The sequence below is a fragment of the Nelumbo nucifera genome, chromosome 6 (genome assembly GCF_055504915.1).
Source record: "Nelumbo nucifera cultivar China Antique chromosome 6, China Antique-T2T, whole genome shotgun sequence".
NCBI lineage: Eukaryota > Viridiplantae > Streptophyta > Magnoliopsida > Proteales > Nelumbonaceae > Nelumbo > Nelumbo nucifera.
Genome location: NC_142654.1, coordinates 28277887 through 28295228, shown reverse-complemented (window position 1 = coordinate 28295228; position 17342 = coordinate 28277887). Strand labels below are relative to the sequence as shown.

At 36.5% G+C, this 17342-nt stretch overlaps 1 long non-coding RNA gene across 1 annotated transcript; it reads left to right on the top strand.

The window, feature by feature from the left end:
- The first annotated feature begins 512 nt into the window (after positions 1-512).
- LOC109114790 (uncharacterized) lies at positions 513-15510 on the top strand. Its single transcript, XR_016077626.1, has 3 exons — positions 513-668; positions 2573-10323; positions 11676-15510. It is a non-coding gene; the product is annotated as an uncharacterized LOC109114790 (long non-coding RNA).
- The last annotated feature ends 1832 nt before the right edge of the window (positions 15511-17342 follow it).

Here is a 17342-nt window from a genome sequence, read left to right as displayed (position 1 = left end):
CCTATAAATTGGACTCGAGCTCGATTGAAACCGAGCCAAGCCAAGCTTTTCACAAGTCATGCTCGAATAGCTCGTGAAGAGCTCGACTCGTGGCCACCCCTAAGTGTAGAGTTTAGATTAATGCCCCACAACGGGGCGCCTCACAACGGGGCGCCCCACAATGCATCCCCACCTTGTATTGGTAACATTTCCTAATGATGACATGTTCGATTCTAGTATTATCATCGGGATATGTTCCCAATACACGGCGGAGATGCGCTATGGAACATTGTGGGGCGCAGATGTTAACTCCTAAGTAACCAAAACATGTTCCAACACCATCTCAACAAGATTTGACGCCACAAATCTCACATTCTCACCTCGAGATTGGGAGATCATGTTGGAACATATATGTTGGCAGCTAATCCTGACTGTGACCGAAAATACGAGACACGGATGAAAATGGTCTACCACGTGCAAGTCTGGTGTTCTGTGTCCCTCAGATCGCACTATAAATTCCAAAACCCTTTAAAACCCAAAACCCACCTCAAGACTCAAGACTAGACTCCAAACAGAGCTATACGCTCTGCTTCACGTATCTCCGGAAGCAAGCATAGGATGAACAAATCAGAAAATCTAATCGTCAATAGACACAAATCTATCACTCCGATAAATACCAATCTCCGCAGGTAATGCATTTCTTTTTTTTTTCTTCTTTTCTAGTTTGTTGGTTTCCTAGAAGCTCAAAGTTGTTTTTGATCGTCGACAGATACGAAACCTGTTTTGCACTCTAAGTGTGGGTACACAGCAAGATTATTTACTCTACTTTGTTTGAATTTTTTTTTTCTAACTGTAATTCATCAGAAAAAGAAAATTTTGCAATCTGTAATTTATGGCATTCGTCATTGTCAAATTGAATTGTCAAGTTTCCAGTTACTAGGTGACCTATATGATAATATGACTAGTTATTTACTAACCGTTATTAGCAATTTAAATACATTCACTCTTACTGATTCAAATTATGAAATGTAGATGCTGATTTCTATTTATCTTAGTGCCAACAAGAAAGAGGATTGTATTATCATGGATAACAACTGAACTAGCTCAGAGAGATGTATGACGGGTTGTCCTTGCATCTTCACGCTTTTAGAGATTGATGATGGGTTTGATCTCTTTCTTGCTCGTAAATCTACTTAATGCTGTCCATCTTTAGATGCTTAGAATGTGTTTCTCCAAGTCCCAATTTTCTCTCCATGCCTCCGAATTAGTTAGTTGCTTGATGGCCTCGGTTGTTTATCCTGAAGTTACGTTGGGACTGATTAACAAACATGCGACATTATATGTTTCTGGAAGAAGGGAAGGTGTACATTTTCTATTGCAATCCATGAAATTTTGGAATACATAATCAATCTTCCTTGCAAGAAAACCTTGCCCCAGCTATTGGGTCGAGAAAATCATATTTTGCACATGCCACACAGTGCATAATTGCTAACCATGGGACATAAGAATTGAGAAGATACAAGGGATATAAGTAGGTAAGGAAAACATTTTCTAAAAAAAAGTAGGTAAGGAAAAAGGAGGACATTCCAAAACTAAGGAGATCCCCCAATGTATCAAAAGATTAGAAAAATGTCAGATGTCCTACAACATGAATCCTTTTTTAGTTCCCTTTTACCCAGGGATTTGGAAAAGTTCTTTGCTGAAAGTAAATTCTAAGATTGAAACGTTCAACCTGGAAACAGAAGCCCCATACTCTCTTGAAACCACTGCCAGCTTTTTGAGTCCCCAACAACATGTGTATGTGCAAGCACTCTCATCCACCTAATGATACTGCTCTTAGTCAATGCCACTCATTCATTATGTCCAAATCGAGCTGTTGGGTTTGTGTTACTGATTGTGGAAAGGCTAGAGCTTAAGTTATAGATGAGCTCCTCTCACCCAATGGACTTAAATACATATGGATGATGGAACTTTTCAGAGGTACTAAAACTATCAAGTTGGCAATGCTTATGCAAGAAACGGCCACAACATTTTGCTTAACCCTATATATAACAATAGAACACTAATCTCTTTGCTTCTTTTTTTTTTTTTTTTTTCTTTCCTTTGTAAATTCTGTCATATGTAAAAGCCTTAAAAGCTTGTTTGCAACTGATGAGACCCCACCTGTGTTGCCATTCACTGATTCAAATTGATCCTCGACCTTTCCTTTTTCAAGAGTCAAGGCATGGTTGTCATTTCATACCAGTCCAATTATGCTTTCTTTTGTTTTTTGTTTTTTTTTGTTTTTATTTTTTGACCATGTTAAATTTCAGTTATAAATGCTTGAGGTTGTGCTTTAATAGATCTTTTTCACTGGAAACTAAAGGAAAAGAATTTATGGTTGTGATAGCAGTTTGATCAATGCAATTTCACCCTTCTGTTTCAGCATTTCCTTATATGCATCTAGTTTTCTTCTTTTGTATTGTTTCTTGGTGTAAATTCTTTTCCTGCCGTTAGGCTGTTCATATGTAGACTGATACTCTTGTTGAGATTAACATTTCTCCTTTTACTTTCCTAAATATGAACTTAGTTTTTGTCATCATGCTTATTTCAGATGGACATTGCTACAGAAAACTTTCAACAGGTATGAAATCTTAACAGATGAGCATAAAAGGCAAATACATGATATTTGTGGTATGTAAGGATTGACATCAAGTTTGGAGCTTGGCCCAAAGCTCAATAAAGCAGAAGAGATTAGGGAAGAACTTGAAAGGCTACGGCATTGAAAGGATCAAGAAAACGTTTCAGCCTATGTTAGACCTGTTCATGGGCCGGGCCGGGCTTTGCCTCTTAATCAACAGAAAATGTGCAGGCCCGACCATCGGGCCTAGATCTTGAGCCCGAGCCCGGCCCTTATATAAAGCCCAAAGACCAAGCCTGAGCCCGAAGCCCAACCTATACACAAACTGTCTTATTTTTAGTGTACTTTTATAAATTAATATTATATTAATTTAGTAATAATTTAATAAATTAATAAACTAATTTATATTTCCTAATAGTAAATTAATACTTATTAATAATTTAAGAAATAAATACATATTATATATATTTATTATTTATAACAAAAATGCTTTTTTATTATATGTAATAGCATCGGGTCGGGCTCGGGCTTATTTGAGAAAGCCTGAGCCCGAGCCCGCGGGCTTGAAATTTTGTCGAAGCCTGAAAAATAATGGGCTGGGCCGGGCCATCGGGCTATCCAGCCCATGAACATGTCTACTTCCAGTTCAATTATTGAAAATTTGTCTTTAACACAGTTCCTAAATGACAGTGACATCATGAAAGGGTACGTCTCCTTATCTTTTAGGTCATTTTGTTTCATGTTCTGACTTAGAACATCATTTCCATCATGATATGTCTTCAAACTGTTTCTGAAGAGGCTTGATAGGTAGTTGGTAGGGGTGGATTTGAGCCTAGCCGAGCCGAATACTTGGCTATTCGAGCTCGGCTCGAGCTAGAGACTTGAGCTCGAGCTTGGCTCGGTTCAAAGCTCGCAAGTTTGAGCTCGACTACAAGCCAAGTTTTTTCTAAAAAATAAAAATTATATAGATAAAAATATTTTTTATTTTACATGCAACAAAATAAGAATTATAAAAATTATTTGCTATTATACATAGAAAATAAAAATATTATTATATATAATAAAAATTGTTTATTTTATATATAATTATATGCATATGTATATGTATGTATGTATATAATAAAAAAAATATTTATTTATTATACTAGGCTCGCGAGCCTTACAAGACGAGCTTCATTGGGCTTGAGATCGGCTCGATTAGAAAACGAGTCTATGTATCAGGCTCGAGGTTGGCTCGAATAGCTCGTGAGAAGCTCGGCTCGTGGCCACCCCTAGTAGGTGGTTATATACTATTTTTGTTGCTCTTTCATCTTCTACTTTGTGGATGTTTATTTTGGTTGTCTTATTTCTAGTTTCCTTTGGACTAACATAACCTTCTAAAATGCCCTAGACATAATAATAGTCAAAAGTGGTGGAATGTAGGCAATTAGAAGGATGCTATTCATTTTCATTAGTCATATTAATGTGCCCTTAATTAGTTACTTTTTAATTGATCAGTAATAGTGACTTTCATTAATTAGTTTTTGTAAATAGAACATATAGAAAAAAGGTGTTTTGAAGCTTTTACAGCCTTACAAGTCTCCTCATTAACTTTTCCAAGAGCAATATCATGAGCATCAGTCTTCCAATAGAATCTATATAAGAATATAAAGAAGTTCTGGTCTGCAAAAGGGAGGAGTGACCAATTATGTGCTTTGGAACACTTTAAGGAGGAAATTTGAGGAATTTATCATTTTGGGATCTTGTAATGAGAATTGTGAGAAGAGACTAGCTACTTGGAAGTGGAATTATACTTCCAATGGTGGGCACCTATACTCATCAAGACTACCTTGGCAAATTTCTCGACTTATCATTTATTAGATTTTCATGTTATTTCAAAGGCGAGGGATTACATTGAGCAACTTCAGAGGAATTTCATGTGGGAAGGAGGTGGAGAAAAGTGATAACCTTGTTAATTGAAAACTGGTTTGTAAACCAAAGGGGAAGGAATTTTTGGTGTAGATTGCATCTCAGACAGGAATACAACATTGCTTAAAAAAGGCTTTGGAAATTTTCTCAATAACATGATGTCTTTTGGCCTTGGTTATCTAGAGCAAGTATGAACTGATACTGAACACTAAGGTGGGATGATAACTTTTGTCTAGATAGGATCTCTTCAAACACGTGGAAAGGTAATATTAAATCATATACCTAATACCTCCTTCATTCTACACATTGGATACAGCCCTGGCAATTGTAATTATATCAAATTCTAGACTTGGTGAGGTAATGCCCCTTCCTTAGAGAATCTTTTGATCGTCTCATAATAACTAGTTGATGCAAGACCTTTGTGATTTAACACTTATCTTGCAAGTAAATTCAGGTTGTAGTTGTGTAGATCAGAAACAAATATCATAGAAGAAGAAAGAAGAAGAGAAGAGGTGGATGTAAGATGATAACCCTAGGCAATCACATTCACACCTAAGGATGAGGGCGAAACTTGGCAGTCACACTGAATTCTGTAAAGAAGCTTTCTTTGTTCATCATCCAAAACTGTTATCCAAAGGATCCTTACAAGCTTAATAATAAAGAAGCTTTTAAAAGATGACACTTGCCTCACAACTTAGCTTGCCCCACAAGTTACTTACAAAAGAAGCTAAAACCTGTCCCAAACAATTACAAGCATAAATCCAAACAAAGGAAAGTTACTAGGTTGACACCTGGCCCCAAATATAACCCTCAAGCATGTAAAATTGCAAAAATACCCTTGCCATCTAGAAGTGTTGGAAAGCCAAATAAGCACTGTCTAGCAGTAATCTTGACCACGTGAATCTTAAAGTGGATTGAAGATTCTAGGATCTTTGATCCCACAACTAATCTAGCTTCCATGTGGGCACCATCATCATAAGCGTAGGAGCAGCTTTCATTCTCTTTTTTTTTGAAGACAAATAAAGAAGAAAATTTATTGAAAAAGAAAGCAAGGTACATTAACTAGGTGACAAAGAGTCACCAACCAACACACAAACTGTATTCCAACAACAAAAACAACAGAAACAAATCCAACTACCAATATTAAACATTCAAAGTACACCAAAATTTAGCTGCAAAATTTTCTTTGCGAAGGCCTTCAAATTCTGGAAGAAATATCACCCGACCAATAATCCTTGAACTGATCAATACCCCTAGCTCTTCATTGCTTTTCATTTTGTCCTTGAAGATTCTCTTGTTTCTTTCCTTCCACACCTCCCAACACACAACAAAGGGAATACAGCTCCATATAATTTTTTCTTTGGTGTTCCCATGCACTATTGACTATCTTCCAACAGTGATTTAAAAGGCAAGCCTAGGCGCATTTTAGGGTATGTGCCTTGCCTAGGTCCTAAACCCTTTTCATAAGGCGCATGCCTGATGTGCCTCACCTCAAGGGGCATGGTACAAAGGTGGCTCATAGAATCAGGAATGCAATATGTTTTACATCATATTAGTTACTTGAAGTTATGCAATTGAGGAAAAAAAAGAGGTTGTGAGTTTTACATACTTGAAAATGCTTTATATGTTTGATTTTATTTTTAAATTTTCATTTGAATACACTTTAGATAATAGTTTTTTTTAAACATTTATTTTAAAATTTAAATTTATATTTTTTATTAATATTATGCTTAATATTTTTTTGCATCTTTTTGAATTTTTTGGAATTTTTTTTTTATTTTTCTGACATTTTTTTTTAATTTTTTAGCATTTTTTTAATTTTTGCGCCTTGCTTCAAAAAGGCGTGCGCCTCACATTGTGCCTTGCGTATTAGGCACAAATTGCTCCTTGCACTTTTTTTATGTCTTGCACTTCTAAAACATTGGCTTCCAAAGATCTCCTCATATTCATTGGGCACCCACCTGGCCATATTGAAGAGCTTAAAAAAGTAGGCCCAAATACCTCTTACATAGCCACACTAAACTAGCAAATGCATGATGTTCTCCTCATTACCCTTGCACAACACCCATTTACTAGGGAACTGAAGGCCCCTTTTCTTCAAATTGTCTTGAGTAAGGATACAAACCATTGATATCGGCCAATCAAATGCCTCCACTCTTGGAGGAGCAGGTTCCCTCCAAATACCTTTGATTGAATTAGGCACCATCTTTGGTTGTCCTTTGACACGATTTGAGTTTATTCCTAGGATTACTCATTGGGAAGGTGTTATTAGGGTATTGTGTTATTTAGAATGATCTCTTGTCGAGGGTTGTTATATAAGAAAGGGGAGATTTTTCACTAGAAGGGTATTTAGATGCAGATTGGGCAGGGTCTTCAACAGACAAGAAGTCTACCACAGGTTACTACACCTTCCTTGGAGGGAATCTTCTTACTTGGAAGAGTAAAAAGCAAAGTGTGGTTGCTGGAAGCAGTGTTGAAGCTGAGTACATCGCAATGGCACATACAATGTTTGAGTTGATTTTGCGTAAGCATGTCCATTAGGAAATTGTAGTACCTATTTTCAAGGACCATAAAGTTGTTTTTTGACAACCAAGTCGTTGCCCACACATTGCCTTTAATCAAGGGGTACAAGTCGGGTACCCGATTCGAAGAGTTTATACAATTATACTACATTAGGCCTGAGATTTTGGGCCAGGCCCATTGAAATTTTAATAATCCCCCAACTCGAGCCCACCCCAAGTTGCACCCCTCTAATCCAGTCTTTCATGAGAGAACCTAACATATAGAGGTGGGCTGTCATTTTGTGAGAGAGAAGGTTGCAAGTGGTGATGTTTTTACACCTTATGTAAGATTAGAAGATCAACTAACTGATCTCTTCACCAAGACCCTAAGCTGCATGAGAATGGATTACATTTGTAACAAGTTGGAGCTATATGACATTTATGCTCCAGCTTGAGGGGAATTGTTGGTCTGTTAGAAATATAGGTGGCAGATGTCTCTGTCTTTATTTTACATAACCAGGGGTATCTTTGTAATTTCCATAGTATTATAATATAAATAAAACTTTCTGTTATTGATAAAAAATAATATAAATAATACTTGGTAATAGTTAGGAGGTCGATTTTGAGACTCTCCTAACGTTCTCTACTCTTTCTCTGTCTTCTTTTCCCTTTGTCTCCATGATCTTCTTCCTTTGCTGCCGGGTTTCTATTTTATTCCATTTATTTTATCCTTGAAATCTAAAGTCGATACCATGATATTTTCAATCTGGTACTCCTTTATTTCCTTTGCTATGTTAGGTAATTCACTTGCTTTCCATGTCTTTGCCTCTCCAAGTGGGTTGCTGACCAGCATGTCCTTCAAATTTTGTGCTTTGTTCTACATAAAGTCATTATTCTTAATGGATCCTTGTTCTTCTCTCTGTCTCTGGGAAGGATGAAGTTAATCCACGTGATGATAACTCTCGTGATTCTATTCTTCATGTTCCACAATTGACTATCAATCTTTTATCTGTTAATAGGTTGACTAAAAGTTTGAATTGTTTTATTATCTTTTCTCTAATTGATGTGTTTTTTCATGATTTCGCTACAAGGAGGATGATCGGCAATAGTTGTAATACAAATGGAGTTAATCTTTTGGATAGTCCATCTATGAAATTATGATTTGGCGTGTTCAGTTAGTCCACTTGTCATTTGGGTCTTTGAAATTTCCTTTTAGTCAATTGTTTAAGTTTGTTGCTTATTCCATTTTACAGTGTGAAGTTTGCTAGTTGGCTAGACATTGTAGAGTATCTTATTTTCCTGGTAATAAAAATTGTTCTTTTCCTTTTCACATTATTCATTTTGATGTTTGGTGACCATATTCTATTTGTTCCTTGTGTGGCATTTGTTATGTCATTTTGCTTCTAGACGGTTATTCATGTTACACATGGTTGTATATGATGTAGACTAGAGATGTGTTCAAAGCATTAATAGAAATTTATATAATCTAGTGGAAAGCTGATTTAATTGTAGGATTAAATTTTTTTGGTCATACAATACAAAAGAATACTTTTCAAAATACCTTAAATCTTGTTTGAATGAAAAATAGGGGTTATTCATTAGAGTTTGTATATATACACACTTCAACAAAATACAGTGGCAAAAATAAAAAATCACCTTGTTTTTGAGGTGGATGCTTAGTAGTGGTGGTCATAACCCTATTTGGTTTGAGGGGATTCAGTCCACATGACCACTTAATTAATAGAATGCTAGAGCCATAATCCAATTTGTATTTACTCTATATAAGTTTTTGGTTGTGATTCTTTTATCCATGACTTGAATCTTAACAAGTCTAGACTGGATGCTAGAGCCATTTAGGGAGTTCCCTTTGGTTATTTTGACACTTAGAATATCGTTTTTATAACCTAATCTATGGAAAATGGTTTGTTTTAAGAAATGCCATCTTTTCTTTTTTGAGTCCACCCCTTTCTTTCTTTCTTGTGCCTCTCTTTAGGGGGAAAACATTAGTGAAGAGAGTTTGTTTGCCTTTTCTCTTCCTATTCCTGCACTTAAAATGACCTTTCCTAGGCTTTTGTTTTCCCCCTTTAGTGAAAGGAGCAATTTAGGGAGTTCCCTTGGTTATTTTGACACTTAGGATATCGTTTTTATAACCTAAGCTATGGAAAATGGTTTGTTTTAAGAAATGCCATCTTTTTTTTAGTCCACTCCTTTCTTTCCTTCTTGTGCCTCTCTTTAGGGGGAAAACATTAGTGAAGAGAGTTTGTTTGCCTTTTCTCTTCCTATTCCTGTGCTTAAAATGACCTTTCCTAGGCTGTTGTTCTTTCTATTGTGCCACTAAAGTTACAGGTTTATACTAATAGGAAGGTGTCTCCTGCTATGGATCCGTCTGCTCAATTTGATACTTAGGTTCCTTATCTTGATGGTACTTCAGTTTCTATTCTAGAGAATCCTCCTTTTTACACTTCTGCCCTTCTTCCTCCTAATATCGTTTACCTATTGCTGTTTGCAAGGGTAAGAGAATGGGTTGACTCACCCAAGTTGCTTTGCTCAATTGATTACTTATCTTTCTTCTTCTCCTTCTTTCCTGATCAGGAGTTCATCCTCATCCCTTAAGTTTTGGCATAAAAACTTTATTTTTGGTGTAATATGGTCAATGAAGATACAATGAGCAAGGATCAAGGATGTATTCTTTACATTTGAAGCTTATCTATACAAATTGTTGTCAAAACTTTTAAGGTATGAACAAGGGTTCAACAAAAAATAAAAGAAAAAGATAATAGCACTTGGCTAAACCACTCTTCTATGTCTTGCTTCCATTCCTATCTTAGCATCTCCAACAAACCCTTCACAAAGTTTATGGTTGCTACTCACTACATATTTCGTGGTAGCTGCCTATACCTGTTTCAACATAGACTTGGATTTGTGTGGATGAATCATGCCCAACCATAACATTGCATATGTGCATTTGTTTGTGGTGGACAATCATAATGTGGGCAATTGTTTTGAGATTTCTAATAGTGCAAGTAATGCAGCTTCATGATGGTGTAAAAAAGTCGGGTATCATGGGTTCCTGTGATCTTTGTCCTGGAGAGCCTAAGCAGTTATCTCTTTTGTAGCTCCCTAGGCTGCACCATCATGTTGGAAGATATAATTTTCTGATAGGTTATTTTATTAATGCAGGTAGCAGCTGATGACTATGGGGAGTTGATGATAGCACAAGAAGCACATAGAATCTGAACATCACTCAAATTTTGAAGCACAACCTGGTCACCTCCTGACCCCCACCAATTTTGCATTCCTCGCCATGCCCCTGAGGTACCTTTACTTGCAATTCATTGATCTTGTTACAATTATTTGTCCCATCGTGATCCTACTGTAGGCAGAGATTCTGCATATTGTTGATGTAATTGATGACGATAATAATTAAAAAAACAAAACCCTGTTCTTTTTCTTGGGTGAGAATGTACTGAGTAAAATTTTTGCTTATCATCAAGAGATATTGTTCAACTCCTGGATACACATCGATTTTCTGAAGGGTAGGGCCAGTTTGATAGTTCAATTGGACCTGACTAGGTAGTTATGGGCTTGGCATCAATATCTTGAACTCAATCAATGTTGATCGTGAGCATTGATCCAGTCTGATTCAGGTCCAGATTCTTTTTTTTTTTTTTTGTGACTAATGCTAATCAAGACGTGTGTACACGCAAACACCCCAAACAGCTTCATCCCAGGCTGATATTCATTATCAAAGGGGTCAGCCAATGGCAAGCGTCCGAATATACAGAAAATTCCTTCCACTGGTATTGATCCTACAAGCCACAAAATGAGCAGCCCCATTCTTAATTCTTCCTATAATTTGACCATGAATATTGCCTTGTTTGGATCTGCAACATGGCATAGGTACATTACAAATATGTCTGCCTGACTTGGAAATCTCCTGAGAGCAAAAATTCTTCTTTGTTCATAGTTCTTTCTTTGCCTCTCTTATTTTTCTTTGACCTTCGGCTTCTTTCCTTCCGATGTATGCCTAAATAAGGTCCAAGGTTTACAACCATTTTACAGCAAGAGGCATATGGTACATAAAACATGGCAGAGTTCTGATTATTTGGCTACAAACATCTCTCTGTGTACCCGTAGTAATACTCTATTCATCAAAGGCAGTACCAAAATAACACTGACAGATTGATCCAATTTGTCTGAGATTTGGAATTGCCATTTATTAAGACCTTGATCAAGCCAACTGTTTCAGGTATTGACGTACTGTTTATTCAAAACCTTGTAGTTGTTTGATCAGGTCACATCTCACATGGCACTCCAGTAGAAAGTCTAATCTATATTACAAAAAAAAAGTGAGATTTTTCCGGGTTGATTTGATGCAATTTATCTTCAGATGTGCAACATGTCCTGACTTATGGAGAGACTCAGAATCCCAATGAATAGGAGAATAGTAGAATACAGCCCCAAGGCCAAAACCTTAGAAATGGTAAACGTGAATGATCACTTCAGATCTGTGAAAACTTGGAAACCTCCCATTTGGTTCTTTGGATATATCATCGTAATTTGTTCTTCTGTTCCTTTCTCATTAATAAAATTCTCCCAATCTTCCCCCTTTTCCTTCTTTGTTCTGCTTTACAATTTTGCTTAATTGATAATTGTATTCCATGAAGGTCCGAGCACCTTGGGAACGGCCGAGAAATCAACATTTATGTCAGACCAACATGAAGGTTTTCAGGTCCTGTACGATTTTGATTGTGTCCACACCAGAGCTGTCAGAATGACGCTTGTCTCCTTCATGAGAAAGAAAGAAGGTGAAATCACAGTAAGGTAAATAGTGGTAGGTAATCTGGCAAACCAGGCTACTCCGGGCTCAAGTCAAATCTACCATTAGTGGTCGATCGGATTTCGTCCTCACAGCAATTGCAGCCGTGCATTTGAAACATATTTGTACATGTATGTTTTCATCATTCATGGGAAGATATTCCCAATGCACGGCTGAAGTGTTGTGAGAATGGTGTGAGGATAAATTTTCTGAGAATGAAATTGGAATTCTAGTGGTAATAGTGGTGGTAATTTCTAGTCTAAGACCAACCCAGAAGATTTCAAGATTTCCACACTACAGCTGTACATTGGGAACATGAGATACTACAGCTGTAGTGTCATGTGGGTAGGATTTTTGTGAGCAGGAGATCTGAATTATTATTATTATTTTTTTTGTGGTGGAAATCCTGATTTTAATAGTTAGTGATAATTTCCTTATGCATGGCTGAAGTGTTGTGAGGATAGTGTAAGGACAAAATTTGTGAGGATAAAATCTGAATTTTAATAGTAGTACACTAGTACCGTAGTAGTAGTAGTTTCTAGCCTAGGCCGACCCACAGGACAGGCCTGAATCTGGACTAACAGACCTAGGTGCGCCCAACTGCCCATTGAGGAGGGCTTTTTGGCAGCATTTTCTGGCTTTGTGATGTTGGCCCCACATGGAAAGTCAAAAAGCTATGTTCGTGAAATTCCGGAAATCCAATTTTGGTGTCGTTGAACCCACGGTTTTTAAAACCGAACCGGTCAAGGGTCCGGTTACTGGTTTGAACGGTCTGACTGTTTGACCTGAATGACCGGCCTGTTCTGACAAAAAATAAAAAAATTTAAAAATTGGAAAATGGTCAAAACCGTTCGAATGGTTAACTGGCCGGTTCAGCAGTTTGCTGATCAAAATCAACAGTTTTGAGGGAAAAGCGGTTTTGGAGGAAAACGGAACCGGTTAGGTGATCGGTTCCCGGTTTCTCCGGTCTGACTGTTCGGTCCGGTCCGGTTTTAGTGGTTGAACTAGTTAAACAACTTTCTAGTTAAGGTACTCTAAGTAGCTTATCATTAGGGATGCTCATGAAAAACTGAAAACCAACCAAAATGAGAAACCAAACATAAGAACGTAGTTAATCAAATTGATTAGTTAAAACCGAAAAAACCAAATTGATCAACTGATTAATTGATTGATTTGATTCAGTTTCGGTTCGGTCTTCTACAAAAATTGAAGGACCAGTTTGGTTTCAAATATTGGACCACGGTTTGGTTACTGAAATGTCAGCACCCCTAAGAACACCAAATGCGCAAGTTGAGCTCTCAAGAAAAAAATATTCTCTATTTTTTAAATTACATTTATTACCCCTTATATGAGGCTTGGAAGTGTAAATTATAAAGCATCTCAACCAAACATAGAGCAAACGTGTTTCTGCAATTCTTCTTCCCTTTCTACACTGAAGAAGAACAGTCACCGCTGGTTATCTTTGCGAAAAAATAGTATGTGCTTGGTTCCATGGGTGTTTATAGATGGGTAGTTTATTTGTATTTTTTCACTGTAAACGTTTTTTGTTTTCCTTGTTTGATTGGACATTACTTTAAATATTTTTTTAATTTTTACTTAAGATTAATATCCATTAAAGTGTGCCAAATCAGCATTTGGTTTCAAGAAACACTGGGGCATTGGGGGAAACAAGAATTTAATGTTTTTCCAAATGTCCTTATGCAAAAAAATCAAAGTGTCTCAGTTTTCTACCATTTATTTGATAAATGGCGAAATTAAAAAGTTGTTTCACAATGTTTCATATTTAATAAATGTCAATGCCTATGTGGCGCTGATGTGGTAATGTTTTTGAGCCAAAATCATCAAAAGAAACATGATTGCTAAGGTTTTTCCTTCACTTTTTTTTTCTTCATCTTCCTCAAAAAATATATAATTTTTTAGACTGATCTGGTACGAAGAGTATTTTTATTAACTCCTCAATTTGACTGCTCAGTCAAAGCAGCGTTTTTACAGCAGTTCAATCAAGGTAGCTCAATGAAAACGTAAACTCTCCCAAACCAGCCAGCCCTAGATTTCCTCCATTTGTTAGTGCTCACTTTAGCCCTACCGTGACTGGTTTATGTATATTTACATGTATAGATATTTATGCATATTTAAATACACATAAGGTTTATAAAGGTTATAAAATTGTAATATATGATATATGGATGCATATTTATAAATAGTAGCATGATAATTACAGATACACACAAAACATGAATACTAATGTAGACGTATATTCAACGGCCTTTTTTGAAGTTTAGTAATTCGAGCTAATCAATTCTTTATTTTTATTTTATTTTATTTCTGGTATTGAATCATTCGCCTTTGCCCTCATACGGACTGTACTTCAATTTTTCTTGGCATAGCATTGTACTTTTTCTAGCAACATTAATAATTCTTCTTAAAAGTGGTGAGAGTTGATAGCGGGGTTGAAACCGTAACTCACCTGAGACTACATAGTTTAGGTGCCAACCAAGTCACCACTCAGTTGTTAATAGGTAATCACTTCAAATTTAATCTTAGGTTTGAGTATCAATTTTAGTGAAATTTTTTTTCCCCTTTCAATTCTGTTCTTGGCTAAGCCAACTATAATTGGTTCTCTGCGACTTTGCCCTGGCTCAAAAAATGGTCACCCTAGCCTAGCCTAACCTGGCATTTGCAAACATAAAATAGATGCTCGAGTCAGGTTCGGTCTCCTGCCTAAGATCCCTCTGGCCACCAAAATCTCTAACCCATTATAATTTATATAAAGGTTATTAGCTTGACCCAAATTGGTCCTACAAGCCTATTAGCCTGGGGATACATGTAAACCCGACAACGGTGGAAACCCTGCCAGAGAAAAATAAATGAATCAGATTTTTTAGATGGAGGTTTGGACGTGAAGCCAAGGCAAGTATCCTATTGTACGGTAAAGATGTAAACATTTATCCGAGAGGGAAGAGGGAAATATAAGGGATAAAATAAATTATAATATACGATGGTTACGACTTACAAATGGAAGGGGAAAGGTATGAGACCAGAGATATTTGATGGGGCTTACCAATTTATTTTCTTTCTTGCCTTTTTCATGGCCAATGGGCCTAATTGATTGGTTATAATGGACCTATTTGAAAACCGGAGAAAGGGGCCTCTGGGCTAATTGAGAAAGAGATTTGATGGGGCTTACCCATTTCTTTTCTTTCCTCCTTTCTTTTGTATGGGCAATGGACCAACTTTTTTTTCTTTTTTGGTTGTAATGGACCTATTTGAAAGCTGGAGAAAGGGCCTTTTGAACTAATTTATGTGTAATGCGGCCACTTGATGGCCATGGTCCTAACTCTCAATTTGAATCCTGGACCTTGCTTGGATGCTCTTTTCCTTCAGAAGGGGAAGGAAGTGTCTATGAAGATAAGCAAAGAAGAGGGAGTTTTTCTTTCTTATGGACCCTTTCCCATTTCTTTTCTTTCTTGCCTTCTTTTTTTGGGCCAATGGGCCAAGTCTATTGGTTATAATGGACCCTTTCTTATGGATATGGACCTATTGGAAAACTGGAGAAAGGGTCTTGTGAGCTAATTTATGTGTAATGCGTAGGGATGGCAATTTTCCCCATCCCTGATGAGTATCCAACTTCCCCCACCCCATTGGGTCAGGGATGGGGATTGCTTTGGCAGGGTAGGGGTGGAGTGGGGATGGGGAATGAGGTCCCTACCCTGCCCCGACCCCAATTATGTATATTAAATATATTATATATGATATTATTTATATTATACATATATATATATACATGTATATATATATATATATCAAAATGTATTTAAAATATTATTTATATTTAAAATTATTTATTTATTTTTCAAAAAATATTGTTAAAAAATTTTGGGCATTCGGATTCTCGTGGAGAATCCATCCCCGTCAGGGATGGGAATGCAGGACAACTTTTATACCCAATGGGGATTAGGGTTGGAGATGGGGATTTATTCCAAAATCAGGGTTGGAGACGGGGAATATGATCCCCGCCCCAAACCAGCCCCCGTTGCCATTCCTGGTAATGCGTCCACTTGATGACCATGGTCCTAACTCTTAAGTGGAATCCTGGGCCTTGCTTGGATATTCTTTTCCTTCATAAGGAGAAGGAAGTGTCTATGTAGATAAGCTATGTTAAATAAGAGAGCAATAACTATTAGAAAAGATTAACAAAAAAAAGGAAAAAAAAGAACTATCAGAAAACCCACCAAGGTCTTTTTAGGAGGGAAATTGTGCAAGTAGACAAGCATTATTAAATGACGAAGCACTACTTTTGATAAAACCCAGTAGCTTTCATGAGATGGCAGAAAGGCCCACTCCATCCTATTGGAAAGTTTTGAGCTTTTGGAGAACTCGACGGATTTGGCTATGTTTCTAGAGTTGCTATTGCATATATTTTCAGGCTTAAAATTAGAATTTCTAAAAGAAAGAAAGAAAGGTCTTACTGGTCAAGATTTTGGGTTTACGCTAGTGTCATGGAGTTCCTTAACGTAGGAGCATTTCTTTAGGCCTTGGTGCCATTCCCAAGTCCCATAGAAACTAGAAACCATGTATGGGTAACCTGATTAAACAATTTTTTTCTATGTATTCAAAGCTGTGTCTAATGCATAGAAACTGCAACTGAAAATCGTGGCAGCCAAAAATAACATAAAGAAAAAAGAAATAAATCAAATGTAATACCTCCATCACTAAAAAGATGCAACATATTGGGTTCAGATTCTGGTGAACATAGTATAGATTTTGGCTCCTTACTTTACATTATCATCTAAGCAATTTCCATTGAGTTTAAGTTGATTATGTTGTAGCTTAATTGGTTCTTTTTGTTCAGTTAATTTATGACTTACATAGTAAGTTCTTATTATCAGCTTAATCTTAATATCAATAAAAAGTGTTGACACTAGAAATGTCAATTATATTATAGGGAAAATGTATATTGTTCACAATTAACTAACTTATGTATTGATTTCTTTTTATATTTTCAGAGGAGATAAGTTGGGGAAGAAATGTTTTCTTGACAAATCATATATCATATCTAGGTGAAGTCTTAGTCCAAACACCTGGTAAGATGGTTAGCCACATATTTAACACCTTTATTGGTTCATCATGTGTACAAAGATGCTATCCCATAAGTCTCAATGAATATTCCTAGTTATATACCCTTGCCAAAATGAAATAACATACCAAATAGTTATATCTGAAACTTTTTCTTTAAAGGATGTTCCAATACCAGTATCATGTACCCAGCAACTACTTTATTGAAAGGAGCATCAAACATTAGCTAGCGAAAACTGTTCAATTGGAATTATAAGATGTTATTTTCATATACCATGTTTCCATGATATTATATTCGAAAGAAGGGAAGAAGAAGAAGATGATGATGATGATGATGATGACAATGCTGATGGTGTACGTAAAGCAAATATGAGCCTAGCTCTTTTCAGCTGTCAATGGTGAAATTTTTTTGTTAACAATCCTCTAAAGAAGACATCAA